General features: G+C 40.9%; 1 protein-coding gene across 11 annotated transcripts in view; it reads right to left on the bottom strand.

The window, feature by feature from the left end:
- LOC122883029 overlaps positions 1-24,432 on the bottom strand; it is a 244,426-nt gene that overhangs the window by 218,443 nt on the left and 1,551 nt on the right. For 9 of the 11 annotated variants that reach the window (XR_006379535.1, XR_006379532.1, XR_006379527.1 and 6 more), the window contains exon 2: positions 23,221-23,327. The gene's annotated coding sequence lies outside the window, so the exon portion shown is untranslated. Of the gene's footprint in view, positions 1-5,293; positions 5,729-6,481; positions 6,607-23,220; positions 23,328-24,432 lie in introns of those variants that run through there. The other 2 variants (XR_006379534.1, XR_006379538.1) reach the window with 2 other exon arrangements.

Here is a 24,432-nt window from a genome sequence, read left to right as displayed (position 1 = left end):
TTGTCTGAGTGTGTGTGTGTGTTTGTGTGTACACAGGGATGCATTTGTCCATTTAGTTCAAGGTGTTAGTGCTGATGAAGACTGGATGCTTGGTTACAGTATATTCATGGTACTAGACGTTACAGAAAAAATCCTTCTGCGCATTTGCAAATTTGATTGAGTGCTTGCATGTGAAGGTATGTGAGAAGTGTGTGCTGAGCCAGCTGCAGAATGAAGGAAGGTGGAGGTAAGGGAAGTGTTGTTCAGAGCAATTGATACATTGCGAATAAAGTGAGCTTCCTGTCCGGGTTTTGTGGCTAAGGTGCTAAACGCTTCAGGAAACCAGATACACTTGCACATCCTCTAAAGAGATAGAGGAACAGGGTGGGAAGGTGGGGGAAACATGAAGGGTGGGAGGAAAAGAGTAAAAGAAAGGCAGAAAAAGAGCCAGACAATCTGAGGGAAGCCTGCATCTTGTTTTTAATCCCTCCAACTTTGTTGTATTACTGAAGCACTCCTATACCTCCCTATAATCTGAGATTATTCAAACCATTGGCACTTCAGCAGCAGTGATGGCTGTTTGAAATCAAAGAAGGGTTCATTTCTCAGAGAATGCCTTTGTCTTTTGTTCTCCTTCTCCTCTCTAATGAGATGGAATGTGGCTAAATTAGCAGCTGAGAGGCAAAGCTTCATTTAGAAGACAATCAAATGATCCTTTACAAAACACACTCAATATGCATTAGATGTCGGCTTTGTGAATATAGGATGGCCTCCTTATGCACTCAAATGGGGAGGGGGTGTATTTGGATGTTGTGCGGTGGTGAAAAATGCCAAACTGAAATCATCCATCACAATGCAATAAAAAGGCCTGCAGCGCTCTGAGTGGGTGAGAGGAGTGAGATGTTTGTATTGGCCCACTGGGTTTCCCTCTGTGAAGGAGGGAATGTGTAAATGAACGTGTAAATGTTAAAAAATGTTCTTTTTATTAGACGAATTGCATCATTAAATCACATTATAAAAACAAAAAATGCACCATTAATTTCCTCCCCAAACAGCCCTAAGTACATGTCTCTCTGTCCCTGTGCCCATCTCTGTGTACCCCCATGGGGCGGCAATTCCAAAGCTATTCCACTCCATTATACAGATCAATCAGGTTGGGGAGATCTATGAACACATGTTTGGGGCTGGATGAGTCAGAAGGTGAAAAAAAACAACTTCCTAATTGTGAGTAGGCTTGTTTCAGCCAAATAAAGGTGCCAACAAACAGGTAGGGTCTCCTTTCCACTTTTTGCCCTTCCTCCATCAGGACATGAAAGGTAGCATGAATAATAGATGAGGGAGGTGATGAGATCAATCAGAGGCTATCAGTCTGGGAGATAGGAGTGGACAGAGTAGGACGTAGATCTGCACTGGACTAGAACAGCAGACCTGCTGTCAGAGATTGCAGCGAGAGGTGGAGATAAGCACTCTATAGACCGGGGACAGCTCGACAAGAGAGGCCTTAGTGCAAATATATGTACATAGAAGAATGAGAAGGATAAAAGTCTGCTACAGACCCAAAAACACACACAGAAACATCCCATCATAAGCCTGCATCCACACCCATCCCTGCATGGATTGACCAACCGCACCTCCACATTGCACGTTCTTACATCTGTGACAATGCCACCGCAGCATGACAAATGCAAACAAAAGGTTCACCTATTCATCACTGTAGCGAAGAGGGTGGGGCTAATTATACAACTGTGAAAATTATGACTTTCTGTTGTTTTGTTTGTCCTCTAAGAGATTACAATGCTGAGGATGGAGGTGGGGAAAAACTGCCTCGCAGCTTCTCTGTGAGAGGGCACATGAAGGCGCAGACACACACACAAAACAAATTCACACACAAATACAGCTTGTGTCCCTGCCGCCTGTACCTCGTCTCTGCTTGGAGGCATGATTAATCCAGTGCAGAGTAGGAAGATTTTGACCCTAAACAGAAAAGTCCTGTTGAGGCTGCGAGAGGCACTGATTTATTTGGGTACCACTCCGTCCACATTAATTATCCCCATGCAGGTGCAGGCCCAAATTCCTCTCCCCCCAGCTGTAGCCTTATGCAGTGATACACACACACACACACACACACACACACAAATAAATAAAGCAAACACATGCAGCCTGCCCCCATTGCCTTGCCAGGCTGTACTTATAGTGTCTGGGTGGCACAGAGAACACTGGTCCTCACAGCAGTGAAGGATTGCGCACCCAGATTTAGTACAAACGCAAATAACAAACCAATAGCAAACACAAATACATGCACGCAAACAGAGTTTGTCCTGGAGTGTCCTCTCATGCAGCACAGGTTTTCCTGCTTCCACTTCTTCTCTTTCTCTTCCTCACACCCCACCAATGAATCCTTTACTTAAGTAGACATAGTACAAAGGAAGAATACTCTGTTACAAATGAAAGTCGTGCATTTAAATTAGTAGAAGTAAAGGAGTTTTAGAGGATTAAACTCAGCTTTAAGGGCCATTCTGAAGCTACATAACTTTCTACTGAAGAATTAAATTTGTGACTTTCTATTGTATAAGCAGTATTTTAATATTATGGATGGTTCAGGTAGTGCTACATCTAACTACTTCATATTCTCAATGAAACTACAGCAATCTGTTGTATTTTTATTATCTTATCTCATTGAATGTAAAACCTTAATCTGAAAAGTAAAGAGCAACTACAGCAGTTAGATAATTGTAACTGAGTAAAAGTACAGTATTCCTGTATGAAATGTAATGAAAAATCCTACGGTACACAAGTAAATGTACTTCCACCAAAACTTATCTTTCACTTTCTCCTCCCCTCTTACTTTCCTCCTTATCGGTTTTGTTGTGAAGTTACTGTCCCCAGGTGACACCAGGCTGGGAGTTACATCTGTGTTTGTATCTGTGTGTGTGTGTGTGTGTGTGTGTGTGTGTGTGCGTGTGGTACAAGCAGCAGCTCCACCACTGTGCTTTCCCCTAACAGAGCTGCTGGTGTGTGATGTGTCACTGAGAGCTCCACTCATTATGGCCTACATTAGCACCCTACCTCGTCCTGATTAGTCCCCTGCTGAGCTCAAATCCACAGTGCAAGTGTGTTTTTTATTTGTGTGTGAGGCAGAGGAAGGAAGAGCCAGGAAGAGAGACAGAGGGAGTGAAAAAGAAAGAGAGACCTTTCTCCTCTTTAGAATGAACATTGTCTCTTCATCCCAGTGACAGCTTCCTCATTTCTCTAATACAAATGGCTGCCGATGCTGGTCGGCATGCATCAGGGGCTTGGGAGTGGGCCCCATCACTGCTCCTCTGTCGCTCTCATTTATTACCCAGTTTGTTTGCACTCTTATCTGCGTCCTTGCCCTGCCAGCCCATCCATCAAACACACACAGACACACTCGGGCTGACATATAAACACACACACGTCTGCCCGCTGACTGTCAGCACCTTGCCTTCCTGGACATTGAGACACATACATACTAACATACTGCTTCGCGTTTGCATGAGCCCTCACACACTTATCTCCACACCCACATATGCTGCCCTAACAACACACACTTACAAGTGTAGTTCAAATGGTGAATTCTCCCACACTTATTTTTCCTGTCACACCACTCCATCATTGTCATCTGTTCTTTAGCTCCATTTCTTCCTGTACTCTCATTTTCATTCCACCGACACTTTCCCCCAGTCACAAATCCCCAAGAGGACAAATGTGTATGAGCGTGGCATTGATCAAATCCTCACTCATCAATATCAGTCATTATGCATAATCTTATAGATTTATCAATCAATACTTTCACGAACGCCTGGCCACAGCCTATTCTATCGACATAGTGCAGAGGAAAAGAAAACAGTGTGTAAAACAAGCTGATCAAAGAGGAAACACCTTTATTTATTATGACTAGCAGAGGTGCAATGGCCGTCTTGCTGGAAAAAGTTTTGAAGGTGACACGTCACATGCGAAGAAAGTGACTGTAAGTTAAGAAAATCTTACATTTAAACATGGAAGATTAAAAATAATAATAAGCTATTTAAGGAACTATGCATCTACCCACTGCAAATAAGCAGAGAATATCCAGCACAAGCAGTTTGACGGGGTTTAGCTTCTGTTTTAAAGCTCATTGTGTAATAGAGCTGAAATGACAATTTATCAAATAATGGGATTTACCAAAAATTAATCAGCAATAACTTGGTATTTGATAATTAATTTTTAAGCAAAAATGTTAAAAATGCATTAGTTCCAACTTGTCAAATGTAAATTTATGCAGAATTTCTTGATCTTTATTAATATCAATGTGAATATTTTCGAGTTTTGGACTGTTGGTTGGATAAAACAAGACATTTGAAGATGTCACCTTGGGCTCTGGGAAAATGTGATCTGCATTTCTTTAGCCACACTAGTGACGTGGCTTTACGGATGGCAGTGTCGGTGGGTCTCGGTATGTCCACCACTTTGATCCAGACTGAACTATCTCAGCAACTACAGCATGGATTGCTGTGGAATTTTATACAGACATTCATGTTCCCCAGAGGATGAATCCTAATAACTTTGGTGATCCCTTGACTTTTCATCTAGCGCCATCATCAGGTCAAAATTTGAATTTGAATAATGGTAAACATAATAACAACAGCATGTAAGCATTGTTATTGTGTGCATATTAGCCTCCACACTTTAGCATTTAGTTCAAAGCACTGTTGCGCCTAAGTAAAGCCTCACAAAGCCACTGGAAGGTTCAACAACAATGAGTATTGGTCAAGGTGGATTATCAAAATACTGTATGATGTATATTGCAACAAGATCATAAAGACTGTTACAAAAACCAACACCAGCAACACTAATGCTGCATTTAACAGTGCATTTAGCTGTTCAGTGCACCAGACAGCACTAAAGCCACAGCATAGATTTTTCACACTGTCTCAAGGTCACATCACTGACCAACACCCATCACTTTCCAGTAAAATGCTACTTCACTAAAGCTATATTTTTCTATTCCAGGGACGGGTCAGCCGGAGATAATCAATACTGTTAATTATGTTTACTGGAGGACTCACTTAAAACTATGTTAATATGATGCGGAGTAAAATAATTTGCTCTCCATTCAGGATAAAACTTAAAAAAAAATATATATATATATATTTATTATATATATATATTCTTTTATAGTATTCTTTCATATGGAAATTAAACACACAGGGACATTTAGATCAAAAATACCATTATTTAGATATTTTCACATACACTCAAACAAACCACTGTGTGCCCACACACACACAGACTCACATAGAGCATGTTTGGGGGCCAGCTGCCAGCAAATGAAGGATCTCCCTCCCAATTCACTTGTTATTGTGCTGTCTGGGTGACAAGTATACCTATAGAGTGAGTATTTATTTCCGGAATGTTTTGTTCCGTTTTCCTGCAATGATGAATGTTTCTTTTATAAATCCATCGCCAGGCCTTTTAAACCATAAACAATATTTCTCCAGCCCAGATTCCTTGTGCAGCAGTCTTGGGGAACCTTGAGATTTCCAGGCTCTGATTTAATGGCTCGTAATTCTTGAAAGGCAATCCTTCTTCACCCTCCGACGCTCAGATGCACCATCCTTCCGGCAGCTCACCACGCACGGCCTCTGCTCCCCTCTGGATCCCCAGGCCAGTCCAAACGCCAGTTAAAACTACTCAGCTGGAAACAGCACCATGCCCCTTCTGTCACTGGCATTGGATTATCTGCTACAGGCTGAAAGGACAGAGCATCCTGTTACAGTTTTTTGTAGATGTGTGAGTAATGCTACTGAGACCCAGGTTTGCACTTAGGTCCGTTCCAGGACCAGTGCCAACAGGAAGAGGTTATTTGGATATGTATGTCATGTTCTAAGGATATCTTGTATTCTCTTATGTTTGTAATATTGACAGGCATCACTCAATACCCTACATTCAGTATGGAGACTGGTCAATTTGATGATTATAGGGGAGCCATCTATGCCCTTTGTAAATGAAGTTGGCCTTTATGACTTCAGTGGACTTTGTTTCTTGTGTGCCTATGAGTACTGAAACAACACGACAGGATTCTGATCTAGTATATCAAGGCTCAGACATAGATTTACCTCATGAGGACCCTTGTGGACCCACATGGCCATGTGGATGCGGAAGCTAAAAACTGGACTTCAGATTATGAGGCTCACCGTTGGTTAAATGTAGCAGCAGTAATGTGGCCGATGTGCGAGTCCAGGGTTAAAAAGTTGAGAGCCTTGACCTACAGTTACGAACATTGCATAGTAACCAAGCGTGTGGATACATTTGGGCAAACGAGAGATTTTGCTGTAGGGTGGTTGGGTGTTCATAGGGCACAAAAGGTAGAAAGCTCAGAAATCCTGGAGGAGTTTAACATTACGTTTTCTTTGCAGCTGGCTATGAGATGAGCCATTTAAGGTGGTTCAGATATCTGGAATACCATCTACCAGTATTGGAGATACAATAGGCACATACTAACCTGGAAGAGAGGAGTAAATCCATGACAGACTGGAAGGACAGACTGTCTGCTAATACCTTCAGACCCCGCATGAGGAGCTGACAGGATTCCTAGGCAGTTCTGCTTGTACTTCTGTCACCACAACTCTGTGCAGTTTGTAAAAAATTACACAATGTATGGGTTATCATGTTTTAAACTAAAAGAACATACTGTATCTTTTGCAACTGCTAATGCATTTTTTTTAATAGCGATTATGAGCAATATAGGCTGATGAGTTTTCATGATATTTAAATTTTTCCAACTTTGCAATCAACTGTGTACTGATCCAAGGTCAAATCTTACTAAAAGTTACTTAAAACTAAACTTTAACTTAACCACCTTTCTAGATGTCTTTCAGTGTGGTGGCATGCAGAGGAGGTGAAGCTCATTTTAAAATGGCCAATAAATGTACCCGAGCGAGTCAACTAAGTACAAGGGAGAAACAACAGCAAGTTAAAAAAGCAATCATTAAGCTGGTATCTCTAATTGTGTTGCTTCCTCTCCTCATGTATAATCCCTGGTTCCTCGCTTTGCCTTCATTAACAATGGATGAATTAATTAGAAACTTTCATAGGATTTCTACACAGTGAACCCAGGAGATAAAACACATCCTATTCCTCAGACCTCCACCTTTCCTTGTATTTTCTTTTTTCCACTCTCTCCTCCTGCTGCTCTTAATTGTATTGTTTGCTTGTTGTGTCGATAGCAGGATTAATTTCACTATAGATCAGGATTATTGACCTTCTCGTCAATGTTATTTCATTTCTGTAAGGTGCTAATTATAGGGAACAGAGGAAAGCAAATTGCACTGTAACTTGTCTCACTTGCTTTCCAATAAAACAGAAAGAAAACAACATTAATTCCCTTTTAGCTGCCCTCCTTGGTAAGGTAAATTCAAACACTATCTCACTGTCTATCTGTGGCATCTAGGAGGAACACTGTTAGCGACTGCTAGACTTGATTGGTCGACTTTATATTTAAAACACTGTTGATTATAGTGACCCATTCCTATTCACCAAATGCCATTCTTGTCACACTCACTGCTCTTTTCTTGGTTCTCTCACTTCATTTGAGAGAGGGGGAGGGCACAGTTCATAAACAATTAACCGGCTGGATAAGTGATACACTCAAGCGCTAACAGACCTGAAAAACATTGTGTTATAAATTCTGGTAATTGAGTGTAGGGAGGTGAGCATCGGGCCACTGAGACTGAGTCGGCACCATCTTAAAACAGTCGCTGGAAGATCAGGTGGTTGGCACTTTTGCATCATTATCATGAGGGCACACCTTTTGAAGGAGAAGTATGTAGACAACTGTATACAAGTCTTTGATTAGACAATCACAGTCAACAAATCAAAAAAGCTTTACAAGTGCAGTCATTTGCCACCATTATGTCCGTTTTGTGATTGCATCTACTTCCAAAGGTCTACCCAAGTACAGTGAGCCCTAAGACCCTCTTATCCACACTTTTCTTCCTCTCTCCACCCCTCCCTTCTCCCACAGTCCTCTAATGAACTGAAAGGTCAGAGCACTAATAAAACTATTAGCAGAAATGAATCTCTCAGATGTGTTAATGCACTTTTAATTCCTGTTAGCAAATTTCATCCCCCAGCAGTTTGCTGCCCGCTAATGAGAAATAAAACGCCCTGCTCTAGGGAAGGGGGATGGGGGAACGGGTCGATGCTCCGGCTACTCCACAGCAGACTCCACACACACACACACACACACACACACAAGTCATATACACTAACATTGCACCTTACACACACCCTGGATGTGCTGGATGTTATTCACGGACCGAGGCCTGTTTTCAGCCCTGTGATTCTGCAGGGTTAATTAAAGAGCACATCTCCATCTGTTCTCATTCAGCCTCAGCTCAGTATCTCCCCATCAAGCACACAAGACATACACACATACACACACACTGGATCACACTTCCTCTTCTTCCTCTGTCGCTCTTTGTCATCAGTGGAGGGACAAAAAAAACTTGACAGTAAGGTGTTCACCGGGACACAGATAAACATGCTCTGACTTAAGGACATGATCTGGCCTCTCACACCGCTTGTCTCGTGACCTGACTAATGAGGGGCAGACGGACTTGACCTTGATGTCTAGAAGCCACCAGAGAATATCAAGCCATTGTAGTCAAGACGTTCACTGTGTTCACTGTCAGCCCGCTGTCACATGTGACCCTTCAGGGAAGTCAAGGTTCAAAAAGTATTCTGGGCCAGCTTTTTTCCACTTACACGGTGCACATGCTAGTGGAAAAAGGAAAATTCCAGCAACTCAATTCATTAGTAAATAATTAACGTATTATTGTTCTTAGAACTGCAAGTAGTGGACTACCTAGTAGGATACCAGTAATACGTTCAGAAGTCTGATGTCCAGAATATTAAAAATGGGTCAAAAATTATTTTGTTAAATAGTCTATAAAATGTCAAAAATAAACACAAATGCCCATCATGTTACCAAAGCGCAAAATTCTGCCAAAATTGCTTACTTTCCCCCCCCATAAAGATGAAAACAGAAGATACATGAAAATACAGAGTGAAACTGAGAAAAATCAAGCAGAGCAAGGAGATAGAACATTTTTGAAGCTGCAACCTGCAAAGGTTTAGTATACAGTATAGCATTTGCGAGTAAATAATTAACGGTAAACTGAGTCTCAAAAGTACAAATGATTCATTTTCTGTTGATCAAATGATCGATCAATCAAGAAATCATTTCAGCAGGGATCACAGGGCTAATTAATAATTTGCCACTTTTAATGTTGATGAAAGTGAATTTATAACAGTGAGGTCTACTATCATTCTTCTTTGTGTAACAAAGTTTCTTAGGAATAAAGGACAGAAGAGTTAGTGAAGCAATATACAAAACAATTGGTCCAGAAAGTTATAAATATACTATAACAATTGGTGGAAATTGACCTTGCGATTTGACAAGTTGACAACTTGATGGTCACCAGTTTTAATAACTGGACCATGCGAGAAAATTTGGAGACGGGCTCTACCTTCCTTCAACAACCACCTGATTTATCCTGCAGTGACTGCTTGACAGCAAACAAACCAAGCAGGGCTGCCCCAGTTCTAAATGTGCAAAACTGTATGGATGTGACGCCAGTGGCTGTCATTTAAATTGCCTTTCACAAATAAAAATCAAAATGCATTAACTAAATTGTGTCATTGCGTGTATTATTTGTAATTTCACACTACTACAGCTGCTTACCAGTGTTAATTTCGTTTTAACGAAAACTATGATGAAAAACATTCGTCAACTCTTTTTTGACGAAGATGAGACGTTGACAAGTTAAAAATAGATCTTTGATAATAAAAACTATGATGAAATGTATGTTTTGTTTTCATTGACTATACGAGACGGGACTAAAATGTTAGTGGTATAATATAAACAATGCACCCTGGCAGCGAGTTAATGACAACAACATCGGAATAATCTATGGACACACTTTATAATTCAGCAGAAAGGAAAACACAATGCACTGTAGTAACGGGAGACGGAGACATGCCTTGTGGCTACAAATTAGGTGGGAAGAATACAACCAAGAGACACTTGAAGTCGTTAACTGTAGTCCTCAGTGGTTGAGGTAGTACTCAGATATTTTACATAAGTAAAAGTAGCAATACAACAGTGTAAAAATACTAACTTACAAGTCAAAGTCCTGCATTCAAAATATACTTAAAGTAACAAACGTAAAGTACTCATTATAATATATATTATATCACTGGATTATAATTAGTAATGCATTAATGTGTAAGCATCACTAATGTTGCAGGTGGTAAAGATGGGGCTACATTTAAGTACTTTATATACTGCTGGGTACCTTAATCCAAAATAATATATCATAATTTGTTAGTTGATTTATATTTGTATTAATAATCTGAATCTACAAAGTAACTAGTAACTAATGTTGTCAAATAAATGTAGCGAAGTAAAAAGTACAATATTTCCCTCTGAGATGTAGTGGAGTAGAACTACAAAGTAGCATAAAATGGACATACTCAAGTAAAGTACAAGTACCTTTAATTGTACTTGAGTACAGTATTTGAGTAAATGTACTAAGTTACATCCCACCACTATACGTCCTAATGTTAACTAAGCATATACATTTGCAGAAGTTAAGTCAATGTTACAAGACAATCGGCTATGTCAACTAGTGGCAAATCTGCTAGCAAGCCACACTGTCTTAGCCTGGCTGGAAACCAGTTTTTCTCACAATAAAAGTTTTCAGTTTGCTAGCAAATGAATGAATGAGCCTGGCTCCAGGCTAACGTTGGCTGGGTTAATGTGTTAGCTAACGTCAGTTCGCTAACAAAGCTTGTGAGTGAAACATGCAGGGCTTGACAATTAACGTTATAACTTGTCCGGGACAAGTAAACTTTTTGGTCGGATGAAGTGAAATGCTTTATCAGTCAAGTGAAAAATATGAGGAACAAACGTGTTGGCTTTTCAGACCTGTTCCCCAATGCGTCAGTGTGCATCATGTGTTGCTACTGTAACATTTATAGCCTGAAAGTTTATTTACTTATATATTTGGACAAGCAACTTGTAATTATGCTCGATCCATTTTCGCTTACTTTTCCTTACTTCAGTCCTTTCCAGAAAAAACTCATGCTTAACATGCACTGCAATTATATCTAGTCAAACGGTTGTTTCCAAGATTAAGACGGTGTAGTCCCTCATTCGTCCAGGAGTATTCTATCGTAGAAAAGGTTTCAGTCGTAGTCACTTAAAGTAGAGTAGCTTAAATTTCCAGTTCCCGTCCAATTTTTTCACAATTGAGAATGACTTCCGGATGGGAGCCGAAACGTCTTGATTCTGAAAACAGTGTCCAGATGACTACGACTGAAACCTTTTCTACGGTTTCCAAGATTACACAGCAATTTATTTGGAAGATATTAGTGTATGATTTCTTAGCACTAAGGCCAGGTAGGCATACTAATCAACTAATTTTTTCAGCACTGTGATTTTAATGGTAATGAATTAGGTTAGCTTAAAAAGAGAAAACACTAAATAAAAGTTGACTAAAAATGTAATGACTTTTCTGGACTAAAATGTTTTGAGTTTTCGTCGACTAAAACTAGACTAAAACTATGAAGGATAAAAATGACTAAAATGTGACTAAAACTAAACTAAACTTCATCTTTCGACTAAGCTGCCAAAATTAATGTCAATTGAGAATGACTTCCGGATGGGAGCCAAAACGTCTTGATTCTGAAAACAGTGTCCAGATGACTACAACTGAAACCTTTTCTACGACTGCTGCTTACACACAAATTATTTGTTTAGCTCTACAGTTGAAATACTTACAGTAAAACATCCACTTTCTTTTATCCTTAGCTATAGAGGGGGAAGTGAAAAAATAGAAAGCACAAGAAAGCAAAGAAAGGCCCAGAGGGGAGGGGCAGAGACATTCTATTACCAAACTAAGCCTTTTAATCAATAAAGAGATAAAAGATATTTTAATCAAAGACATATTTCCTTGTTTGTCTAATGCTTCTGCCGCCACCGTGCACATAATCTTTAAATGCTGAAAAGGGTGCATAATGCTCTCCCAGAGAGCCACTCATCCATATAAACACAAAACAGGAGCAGTCAGCAGAAACACACACCAGCCCGGCCCAGCGCACAGACACTCCATAGACGCCAAATTACATTAGGATGGGCATATTAAGAGGAAATTGCATCCTGTAAACTAGAATATTATTTCTACACACAAACACACTGCTTGCGCACACACGCACACAAACCATTTTTCAACATCATATTCCCTAACCCTGTGCTCACTGTTTAGTAACAGATCCATACAAGTATTGTTTTGTGCATGAACACACACACACACACACACACACACACACACACACAAACCATATACACAAAGTATGGTGCTATTAGTGTGTGGGTTGTTTGTCGAACATGCAGGCATCCGCTAGCCGTGGCTAAAGCGTTCCAATGAGATTAGAGGGGTAACCGAACCCCTTCCAGGCCCGCTGAACTGAGCTCACACTGGGCTAACAAGTCCAGAGGTGGTGGGCAGGCTGGATCAGGTTCCAGGAGCTAATGGGTCAAATACCAACTGACACTTAATTGACTGATAAAGTGTGCACATTTAGGTGTGTGTGTGTGTGTGTGTGTGTGTGTCTGTATTTGTGTGTGGTTAATTCATCTTTACATTCCAATATATGAAGAAGTTTTTTTATTATAACCCAGGTGTGTGTGTGTGTGTGTGTGTGTGTGGTCCAGGCTGGTACACTTCTTACAGTGCATCAGAGTTTGCACATGTCTGCTGAGCACCAGGGAGCAAACAGCAGCTCCAGTAATAGTGATTCATGCTTTCCGTCAGGCCCCCTGACAGGCTGGGTTCGATCCCCTGCTCAGCGCGCTGTAGCGGCAGTAACAGCAGCCGAGGCAGGCGCAGGACCACGATTATCATCGTAACTGCTGAGGGAGTGTTGGGATGCTGACATATTGATCGACCCTCAGTTAGGAGATTTGATAGATTGACCTCGGACTCTTGACTTTAAACAGTAAAAGGAGGAGGGAAAATCGGGAAGTCTGAGAAAACAATCGAGGCAAAAGGGGAAAGGGTAAAAGAGAGATACCGGTGACTGAGATAGTCATCCAGTGAACTATTCATTTAGGGCTTCAACTAAAGATTATTTCAATTGTTGATTAATCTGCCCATTATTTTTACGATTCATCAATTAAACTTTTAGTCTAAAAAGTGTCAGAAAATATCTCACAATTTCCCAGAGCCAAAAAGGTGACATCTTCAAATGACTTATTTTGTCCAACTTACAGTCCATCACCCAAAGATATTCAATTATAAAATGGAGAAAAGCAGCAAATACTCACATTTTGAGAAGCTGTGAACACCAGCTGTTTATTTTTTCCCTCAATGAATTACTTAAGTGATAAATGATTATCATAATTGTTCACAATACATTTTATGTCAATCAACTAATCAATTAATCAAACGGTTAACTTTGCCCTAACTTCAGTTTGTAAGTATGACTCTTGCTGAGATTCTTCATCACAGTTATGTATAACATTCGCTCATTATACGAATAGCCTAATACTGTCACAACCTCAGTCACATCTCATGACCAGAATAAATTATTTGCCTATAGAACAAGCGTAGAGACAAAATATAATATCCATGAGGCAACATTCCTTACTCCCTGCCCCCATACCGACCATAACGACCCTCAGGCCCAGCAACTCATCAGACCATCAGGCTAAGCCTAACCCCAAGCCTCCTTTGGGCCCTGTGGGGCTCAGGGGCCAGGAAGGACCAGAGAGGGTACGAGCTCACACTAATGATGGAGGAAACCGTGTCCAGTCGGCTGGAGCCTGAGATGGAGCAGAAGACCCTGCACCATTGTTCTGCCAACACGCTGACAGCTGGTGATTTAGGACCGAGGCTGCCCAGGAGCATTATGGGAGGGACAGGAGCAAGGGAGGTCAGAGAGAGGCTCCACAGGCACCCTTCAACAATCCTACCCGAATCCCTCCATCCATGAGATGGCAGAATGAATCATGGCTGACCCAGCGCGAGGCCTGGGCCTGGCCTCTCTCTACCACCCCCTATCTCCTCCATCGACCCCCTCCTCTCCCTGGACAAACATGACAAATCTGGTGTTTATTTACTTAAGACCTGGAGAGAGAGCAAAGGGGGGCAGATAAAAAACAGTGTAAAATCAATACAGAGTGAGTAGTTCCTGCCCTACTGCTCCTCTTTCCTGTCTGTGCGGCTGAAGAAACGCAAACTCGGGTCTAATAAGGACCCCAGGTGGAAAAGGGACGCAGGTGGCTTCAGCAAGCTGCAAATAACAGGAGGGAAATGCAGAAAAAAGGCCAGTAGAGAATGAGGAGCTGGTACAAAATGCACCTAAACTGGAACTTTACTAGTACTATTTAATTTTATTAACTGTTTATAATCAGTACCGTCTCTGGATGAATTACACATGCCGAGCATTGAATGGTGAAATAAAAAAGAAAACACAGCCAAAGTCTAAGCTGTGGGTGATGTATGTGTATAGTCAGAGACATGCGATAAAATTGGTCTCCAAGTTAGAGTCCAGACAGCAAAGCATTGAATCTACAGAGCCTCTGCTCTCGCCACATGACAGGGAGAAAACAGATAAGGCTTGCTCTCAGGGGAGAGGGAGGGTGGCCGTCAAGCCAACCCCCTAAAAAGAAATAGCAGTGGCGAGCTGTCAAGGTTTCTGTCATATCCTACATCAAGTCAGCCGCCCAGTCCATTCCATCGCTGGCAAACCATGCACGCTGTTGTGGCCAAGAATGAAAGTGCTGGAAAATGGGAGTCATTGTAAACCATTTTCTGCCCTGGAGCCCCCACCGCCGCCACCACCGTCCCCTTCATCTCCACCCCTCTTCTTCCCAACTCCTCTTGAAGACAAATGGGTCCAGGGCAATGACAGAGTGCCTGGTCCACAAATCACCGGCGGCCGGTCTGCTCGTCCACTGCTTCCTCCTCCCCCGCTGCCTCCCCCCTGCACGCAACCTCGCCCCTCCCCATCCCTGGCCCCTCCATTAGTCATGTGCACGCGGGCAGCAGCCAGCAGCCAGCAGCCGTAATTAGACAAGGACAAATCGGCAGCCACGGACGAGTCCGGCCGCTAAATAAGGCCCTGTTACCATACCGACCGGTGGGCGGCAAGTAGGGCCAAGGAGAGGACTGGGGTGTGGGAGAGAGAAGCAGGGAGGGGTTGGTACTGTCCACTACACCCTGCAATCCACTTGGCCTGGCCTGGCAACTCATTTATTATCTTACAGGCCCATGGCTTGAACCCACCTCTCACTGATACACCCCCTAACTAAACCCCTACTCCAACACCACCATACCCCTCAACCCTGTTTTTTCAGTAGGAACCTGGTTGTATTCATGTCCATGTTATGGACTGGTCTTATTTACTCTTCTTTCTCACAATATGGTTTGAAATGAAAAGGCCTATGATATACTTGTATGTGTGTGTGTGTTTGTAGCTGATTTTGGAAGGCTATCATAAACAGATATTAATTTCATGAATATTAAACTTTTTTTCTCACTTTTGGCAAAGTGCTGAAAGTGTACAATTCAAGATAGTACGGTTTTCTATAAAGAATCTGAACACAGCCATTCATCTTTCAAGACAAGGGCGAGACAGAAACCTCATACAACTCTCCATCACATTGCTGTCAGTGAAACACCACTACGTCACTTGTTTTTGTGGTGGTCAAACCAACTCTAAATAAATAAATTAAGTAAAGCAAAGCTGGAGCAATAAAGAGCAATAAAGAGGTTTCAGGGTACATTAGGTGTAACATTAGAAGGATAGAATTAGCAAAAATGAGAACCCATAGAATCAGATTACACATGGATGAAGAAACCGGCAGTCAACAAAATATAAATTACAGCCATACGAGGGTAGAGCAGACTGAATCCACAGAGGAGTATCAGTAACAATTGCTTTGGCCGGGTCAGAGCTGCAACACACTCCCTGGGCAGAAAAGGGTTGACAAGAAACTGACCGCCCCACCCCCCCTACACACACACACACACACACACAAACAGCATGCTTCACCAGAGCAAACCTTATTGATCTGCCTCCTAATTTCCTAATTAGTTTTTATTGGATTTCATAATCGCCACCAGGACACATCAAAAGAAACTCAAAACCCCAGCAAGATTTTCTGCCCTCCACAACATAATTTTTTTTTAAACTGTGAAAAGGAAGCCATGTATTCAAGATGTTTGAATTCCCCAGATGTCAGAGAGACCTTTTTTTTTTTTTTTTAACTTCCCCACCAAAACTCCTTGGACAGCAAACACTGCACAAACACACCATTTCTCCCATGTGCAGTAACTGATGTTTAGCATTGCACATTTTCTGCATGATGTGCTGCTATTTGTCACACTTCTGCTCTCTCCTCAGTCACCTCTCACTTGTAGCACTTGTTAAACATACTGCAGTACGAGGTGCAGAAAAATGTAAAGATGAAAGAAAAAACTGACAATGATTCTGGTCATTGGGTGTTTAGTATTTCTACTTCCTTCTCGTAAGTCTTCCATGGCCTATATAACCTCACTGTCCTGAACAAAAACTGAACTATCCAGATTTTTTCATCATGCCCCCTGCTATCCAGTGATACTGCCTCTGAACTTCACTAGCCAGTTGGCATTTTTGCTCAAAACAGGAAAGTTCCTTCTAAATCCTGTGAATAGCATAGCTGCTTTCAAATCAACATGCTGAAAGATTGAACGTCCAGCAGCAACCAGAACTTTCCAAGAACTGAATGTTTTTGTAGTGTTATGTATGTGATGCTGAAAGATATACTGAGTAAAGAAAGCAGACAAGGTCTAGAGGGGGTTGAAAGACAAAGAACATCCAATGTCCTCATTCACACTTGAGGGCAGTTAGCCCACTGACATCTGTTTATAAAGAACTAAATGCACACAAAAACAACAGAGGAGATTTTCAAATTACTGGAATGAGTGTCCCTTTGGACCACAGGCCTCAACTTCTCTGTTAGCACCTCTGCTATCCTATCTATTTCAAAAAACCCTTCTTGCACCATCTGGTGTGCAATAAATGAGAAGAGAACAGGAGAGGAAATGGAAGAGTTAGAAAACTGTGGTCTGTATAGAGATATCCTGTCTATTTACACCACTGCTCCAATGCTAAAACACAAGTAAGAAAACTCGTTTTTTATGCCTTGCTCCACTCGTTAAATGCCGACTGCCAGATGTTAATCAGCCACAACAACTGATTTCCCTGTTTTTTTGCTTTGTTATGGCCCATTTTGAGACAAAACCTCTGGCATGATGACACCAACACAGCAGCTTTTAAATGAGGGCAGATGAAGATAAAGAGGGAAGGAAAGGATTCTCATTGTTATTGACAGCAGAGCACCAGTAACAGTTGATGAGGCAAACCTAAAAGCTTCCTAAACCTCTTCCTTTTTTAATTTAATTAAAACCGTTTTGCTATTAACATAACAATACCCCATAATGACAAAATGAAAAATGAAAAACATTATTTTTAACACATGTATTAAAGGCAGGTTACTTTCTACATGTATTCAAATTAAACATAAAAACAGAAAGAAATACTTTGTTGTGCATAAGAATTCATACACTTGACACTGCAGACTGGGATGAGGTTTGATCACTCTTGAGATGTTGATTGGAGTACACCTGCACGCCAATATAAATATAAAATCTGGCTATATAAAGTTGCAGAGTTAACAGTCGATATCAGAGCACAAACCGAGTCATGAAGTCCAATGAACTCTCAGCGGATCTCCAAGATAAATCTGTGTTGAGAAATAGTATCGGAGAAGGTCATGAAGATTGCTAACAGTCATAAGGGAAATGAAACAATGTTGGAACAACATTGTTGGAACAACAGTAACACTTCAGATTTCAGCCTGGCCTGCATATTATTTTTGTTATACTGGGACTTCCTAAGTAAAAGGCATGTGACAGCCCACCTGGAGACAAACAGCACTGAAATGGCTCTGAGAGAAAGAGGCAAACAATTCACTTGTCTGATGAAACTGATGTATAGCTTCTAGCAAAAACCAGGCACTCATCCAATTGGTCTCAACAGGTTAAACATCCATTCTGTCACCTCCTAGTCTGCATAATCAGTTATTTACTGTGTCATTATAGCCCTTCTAACAATTTTAGAATTGTTTATATTTGTATGAGGTCAGTCTATTGTGCTGATAGATGCTGGTGGGTTACACACCGGAATATTTGGTTTGTTGTTTATTAATGTGTGTGCAATAATTCCACAAAGGATGGTCAAGTAAATGGCCTAACACGAAAATGATACTAGTCATTCATTCATTCATATATTCCTTTGTTCGTTCAACATCTACTACGGCTACTGCACCCAGACCAATCAAATCACACAAATACAGTTAAATGACAATACCTGTATTGAGAAATGGCTATAATGGCAAATGTCAAAATAAGTAAATGGCTACACTTTTATCCAAAGCACTTAATAAATTGCCTCTCATTCACCCATTCACACACATATACGAGCCATCATTAATGTTATCAGTAACACCTGTGCTTTTCCTACTATGGCGAGTCAAAATATGAAAAAGGCCCATTGTAACTTTTTACCTGACCATATCTGTGAAGGTATATGTGATATCTGATTCATCTACTTTGGAGAACATTTTTGAAAAGTACAGATTTTGGGTTTGAAGAATGCCAACTTAGTCTGAATGAAGGGAGAAAAATATGCTTTACAATTTTGCCACCTTAGTGTGGACATTATTTAGCTTGGACTAGGGAAGCTAATCTGGATAAAGGGAAAGAAACACAAACCCAAATACAGAGAGGTCCTTGAAAAAAAACTGCACATAGAGCACATATAACTTCAGACTGGTGCTGGTGCTGACATCTCAACACAACAGCTACCCAATATACACAACTTTGGGACAAGTCTCTGAATGTCAATCAAGCCAAAACCCAGACTTGAACCTCACTGAAAATATAAGAACCCCAATATAAGAATGCCATTCAATAACTACCCATCCAATCTGACCCCGATTCAGAGAATCTGCAAGGAAAAAAGCAGAGAAACTATATAAATCCAGGTGTGCAATGTTGGTAGAGGCAAATCCAATAAACACCTTCTACAAATTAGTGAATAAATATATCAGTGAATACCAGTGTCAACCCACGAGACATTTCGTCACCATGCCAGACAGATCAAAATTACAGTAGATCGGAAAAAAGTACTTACATTTTATAGAAATGAACGCATGTGGAAGATAAAGAGCAAATTTTCTCTATCTCATCCCATCCGTCAAGTTCTCTCATCCACCCCACTCTCTCTCCCACAAATTTTTATACAAGAGGTAAGTCCAGCCTGACGGGCCTCTAAGTGACCCCACAACTTCCATCACACCAACCCTTGCTCATACTGAGGTGTGTAAAGGGGGGCACAGGACAGCAGAACTAGCTTAAATCCCAGTGAAGATGTTTTTGGCCTTGATCACTGTGCCCATCGATCCCTGGCTGATTCCCACTCAGATACGTCTTATTTTATTAGTGGCTTCGGCCTTCTGCCGCCCCATTCCACTGTGATCAATACAAGCATGGGGATGGCCCATATTTTTCTCACTTTTAGTGCCTTAACGCTGTTTAACCGTGTCACCTGATAAACGACAAGTCCTCCCCAAACACTGATTTCCTATTGATTTCTCCTTCATTCAGCCATCCCTCCCTTCGTCACTCTCCCATTGTTTTTATCTCCAGTTATCTCCTCTCTCCTCCCTCTATACCTTCACCCCCACCAATTTAAGTAGAGGATGGACCTGCCAGCCACCTTTAAACCATTTCAACCACAGACACCCATTCTGTTAGGAGTCAGCTTAGATCAGGTGAAAGGGGGACCTGGATCACCTCTTTTAATGAGAGCTAGTGAAATATTATCCAGAAAAACCCTACCAGTTCACCTTGTTACCTACAGCATGCAATACAGACATAATTTCAAACCTCGGGAGGTTTGTGCTGAAAGGTAGGTTTGTGTTTCTTATTTTCCATCATTACCCACCAAACGGCCCGCACACAAACAATGGTGGAGACCTATCTGTGTGCATGCAAGCATCAACAGAGCAGGCTACAGTGAGCACCATGCAACAGATGCTATGACAACCTGGAGGGAGACAGCTCCATCCATCATCTGCTGAAGTCCTGATGATCGAAGCAGGGTTTGGACTACGAAGGAGGATGCACTGGGAGTTCCAGCAGGGCAACATACAATCCACTTAAAGGGCTCCTATTGGGCTATAACTGTATAAACACATTTGATATGAGTACAGTAGATGGCAAAATTAATGTGGAAATAGATGAAGAGCAGTGTTGAGGAAGGTTATGACTGAAACAAAATGGGGGGAAAATATGCTGTCAACATTTGAGATAAATCTAAATAAACTGCGTCTGAATATTGGGGAAAACAAATTATAAAAAAGAAGGATCGAAGTGGTATCTGGCTGCACTCCCTCTATCTCCTTTTCTCTTCTCAGACTGTACATTATTTATGCAAAATTAAACCTGCTCCTATTCCTGCTTAGTCTGGCTCATCCACTCAGTTACCTCTTTATTGATCTCTCATCTAAGGCACTTCTGTAAATCCAGTCTAAAACCCAGCCTTGCTGCCATTAATGCCATTAAATATGGGTCCCTTATCACCAGATACTCTGAAGATGTCTGGATCAGCTGTGGCTGGACGAGTCTAGGTCACCATAGTCACTTTGTTTTCTAATTCACAGGATAATACAATTATCTTATCACTATGAAACTCCTGTGTTTATTTGAAGTTTATGTCTTGTAGAAAAACAAGCTAAGCTCTGTGTTGTTTAGTACTTGAACTTTGAAACATTTTTAACTTCATGTAAGAGATGAATAAAAAAAACAAACAAATGGCCCACTCTTGGAAATCTGGTGCAATTTCAGGTCCACATATGAAGTCTGAATAACTAAACCGACACCATGAGCATCTGTTAAGGAATCCGATAACATGACCTGGCATCTTTTATTAGGCCTCTCACCCTTTAACAATGGGTTAAGTGATAAATTGACATTTACAGCACAGCCTGCCAAGTAACACTGGGTACAGCAGCACACTGAGAAACTGACCGTGAAGTAATAACGAGCGAGTGGGCAAGAGAAGAGATTTTCTATTAACACAAGGGGAGAGGAGTTGAAGGGGTTGTGGGCTATGAAAGGACCGGTTTCTTGAACAAAACTGCCCCGCTTTAACAGCCACCCCCCTACCCCTCTGCAAAGTTATCAGGCTACAGCCATGGGAGAGCTTGAGCACCAGCTAGTGGTAGTGGAGTTTCACTGCCAAGACGCCCCACACCAAACACATTAATCATGACCAGGGGAGTGTAAAATTCAATCGGCTCTTTCCATCCATTTCATGTGAAGCAGACTGAAGGCCGGCCTTGTAGTGCCTGAGAAAGGAAGAATGAAAAAAGGGGGGAAAAAAGAAAGAGGAGCTCCCTACACTTCATCAGAACCCCTACTTCATAACAAATGGAGTGTCTCTCTGGCGGAGGAGTGCCATCAGAAACACGCGTTCTCTCTATCCATTTAATTCCGGCAGTGGAGGAAGGGTCAGGGAGGGAGCAGTGGGTGCGTGTTCTGCTCTCCGCTCGCCGCTTCCCCAGTCACACAGTAAACTACCTTTTAGGAATTGTTTCTCAATAAGAAATGATCAGTCCATTTATCTGCACCAGGCGGGCCTGTCTCCTCACCCAGACCTCCAATATTTTTCGTTTGACCTGATCAGGGCTATAAACTAGAGCGAGACACTTTCAATTTGTCACCCGAGGAGGCCTCTGCGAGTCCCATGCCACTGATTGCATCCTCCCTCCCAAATGTAAAAATTCCTCCCATGCTTGAAATCTTAGATTTTTTTTTCATGCATACAGCTACTTGGAAATAAAGCCCCTCATTCTTGCTATAAAAAATGTTCTGAGGGATAATCACATCCACACAGCATGTCCAAAACACGATGTTATTCTGCATTAATGAAAATAGTCAGGCAATAATAGGATTTAATTAATTAATTATTCATGAATTTGCAGGTAAATGCAAAAATAATTACAATAACACTACAATATTAAATAACATTGAATAACTGCTATTTTAGCTTATTTGTTCACTTATTAATAGAGCATTCTAAATGACAGTATAAGTCAATATGTTATTAAATATAACAGCATCCCTGCATGTTAATTTTTCAAAACATGCTTATCACTGTCACTTTGCCAGGTTACAAGCCAGGAAAGATGTGCTTAACTGTCATTAAGTCTAAGCAGTGACTCCTAATGTTATGTCAATGACCACACTGAGCATTAACCTCAAATCTCATATCATGATTACACTAATGGATAAAATCCTTTATCACAGTGTATGTATTGTGATATAGTCCATTTTCTAGAAAACTATATGAGAAACAGTTTATGTATAAAAAAACAAAAGTGGAATGTCTGTTTTTGGCTAATCCAACAAATTAAATACCTGAAAAATCAACATACTTCATCACACTGATGCAAAAATCATGTAAAAATCCTGTATTGCCATAAACCAGTCCTGCTCACTCATTGGTTTGCAACATTGCCTATGATGGCCTAACACAACCAAAGATGTGAAGGGATAGCAAATTTATATGGTCTCAGGGAATATAATGTCATATCATACAATTCTACACTCATCATTTAGGATGAAGGAAATATAAATAGAAGATACACTGCGGACCCCTTCAACAAACAAGACCATCAAGAAACTGGGAGAAAGCACTTATTACTGGTTGTTCATTGAGGGGAGAAATATTAACCACATTGTTTTCTTTCAAAACATGTACAAACTTTGTACAGGGGGTAACTACAATTCACACATGACTTGCTTTCCCATCAAACCCTTTAAAACAGTTAAACATTCTTTGAATTGGATGGAACATGTCAATGATTTTTTGACAGCACTGAAATATGGTGAGGAACACTCGACCACGTACACACAACCTGTTCAAACCGCTGCCTCATCCGAGTCACATGCACGCGATTAATCACTGATACCTCCGGCTGTCACCTTGCATGTATGTGGTTACACAACACTAATGGGCAACTAAGTGGAACTGAAAAACTTTAAAATGTACCCTTTTCCTTACTTGTTTTTGTCCTCCTTAAAGACATCAGGTAGGGAAAAGCATCCTTCCTGTGAGATGACACAGAGACAGATGCAGCACTGTTTCATTTATTGTCCTTACATGGATCCCTAAAAAAAATAGAATAAGCAAACTATGTTATGGGCCCAATTCTATTAGGAGATTCAACAGTTCGTGTAACTCAGATTGGGTTGTACTTGTCAACAATGATTAATTGATTCACTGAATAACAGACACCTTGTCTGTTATTCAGTGAATCAATTAATCATTGTAAAAAATAGGACTTGAAGCTTTTGGTTGCTTACAGCATGGTGGTCATGTTTTAATTGCTTGTATTAAATGTTTATATATGCAGTGATGATGATGCTGTGCAATTGCACTCGATATCTCAATAATAAAAAAGTGATATCAAGTATGAAGGCAGGTACACAAAATGGATGTCACAAAGAGCTTCACAAATAATGCAAAATAAAATTCATGATAGAGTAAATGTATTAAAATGTAATGTACTAAGCAAGTCCAAAAAAGTGGCTGCCAACAGGGGGCAACCTGACCATATAAAATGGTTGAAAGTAGCTCAAAACTGGTTACCTGAGATAGCCAGACAACTGCCAAGTATTGAAAGAAGGTCCATATTTCATATTTAGTTAAGTGGGGTATTCAGTCAAACTGACTAATGTGTGGGCAGCACTTTGCATTGTTTCTTAATTGATACAGTTAATGCCTAATTACCGCACTTAATTGGGTAGTTACTAATAACCATTACTGATTAACTGACACTAGAAGCAAATCATTATTTCATTTGACCATTACAGATTGCCATACTCTGTTGATAGTGGAGGGTAAGAGATGCTTTGTTGTAGTCATGCTGAAGTTTAGGCAGATTTTAACTGAAATTTAACAGAATTTTTTTTAGGAATATGCTCTACATTACAGGTGACCCAAGTCTCTAGCTGTACCCATATCATTTACACTTTGCCGTCATACTACATGTCGAAACCCAGTGCCGTCAACTTCATTTCCACTGAGTGGTTATTTCTTTGTCAGTTTTTAGGTCTGAGATAACTGGCCCAAAGACTAAAACCCAAGTCCACACTCACCTCTTGTCATCCATAGTGGATACCAACATTTACTGCACTGTGATGATAAGCACAACTTCTCCTACACTGATTTTCTCTTCTTTCCACAGAAAACAATGAATCTACCTTCTACCAC

This window comes from Siniperca chuatsi, linkage group LG10, assembly GCF_020085105.1.
Source record: "Siniperca chuatsi isolate FFG_IHB_CAS linkage group LG10, ASM2008510v1, whole genome shotgun sequence".
NCBI lineage: Eukaryota > Metazoa > Chordata > Actinopteri > Centrarchiformes > Sinipercidae > Siniperca > Siniperca chuatsi.
The sequence above is the reverse complement of the archived record's forward strand: the minus strand, read 5'-3'. Positions and strand labels throughout refer to the sequence as shown.